The sequence below is a fragment of the Bombus impatiens genome, unplaced genomic scaffold (genome assembly GCF_000188095.3).
Source record: "Bombus impatiens unplaced genomic scaffold, BIMP_2.2 scf_4010, whole genome shotgun sequence".
NCBI lineage: Eukaryota > Metazoa > Arthropoda > Insecta > Hymenoptera > Apidae > Bombus > Bombus impatiens.
The window spans coordinates 80190-80582 of NT_180429.1; positions in this window are offsets into that span (position 1 = coordinate 80190).

A 393-nucleotide genomic window follows, 5' to 3' on the forward strand; every position below is an offset into this window, starting at 1 on the left:
CGCGACTCGAACGCGACGAACGAGGTGCTGCCTCTGCGAACCGTGTACTTTGCCACAGACCGTCGGAATTTCCAGTCGACGTTCCTAACTGAATTTCTAGTAGACGAACGCGCACCGTTGCGCCGCGAGAAACTGCAAAGTCCACAGAAGCCACGCGAACGCCTGGCAGCTGGAAACCGCGACGACGAATCTAATCGTAAACGCACACACGCACTCGCGCCCCTTCGCGAACAATTTATTAGATAGTCCCGGATAACTAGCAACGCTAATAAAAGGCCGGCTTGGGGAAGCTGAAACGCGATAAGAGAGTCCAGGCTTCGACTCGGTTTCCGGGTCTGCTCGACTTTAGAGCGCCGCGCGGACGACTATCCTCCCACGCTCTCGACCGCGCGG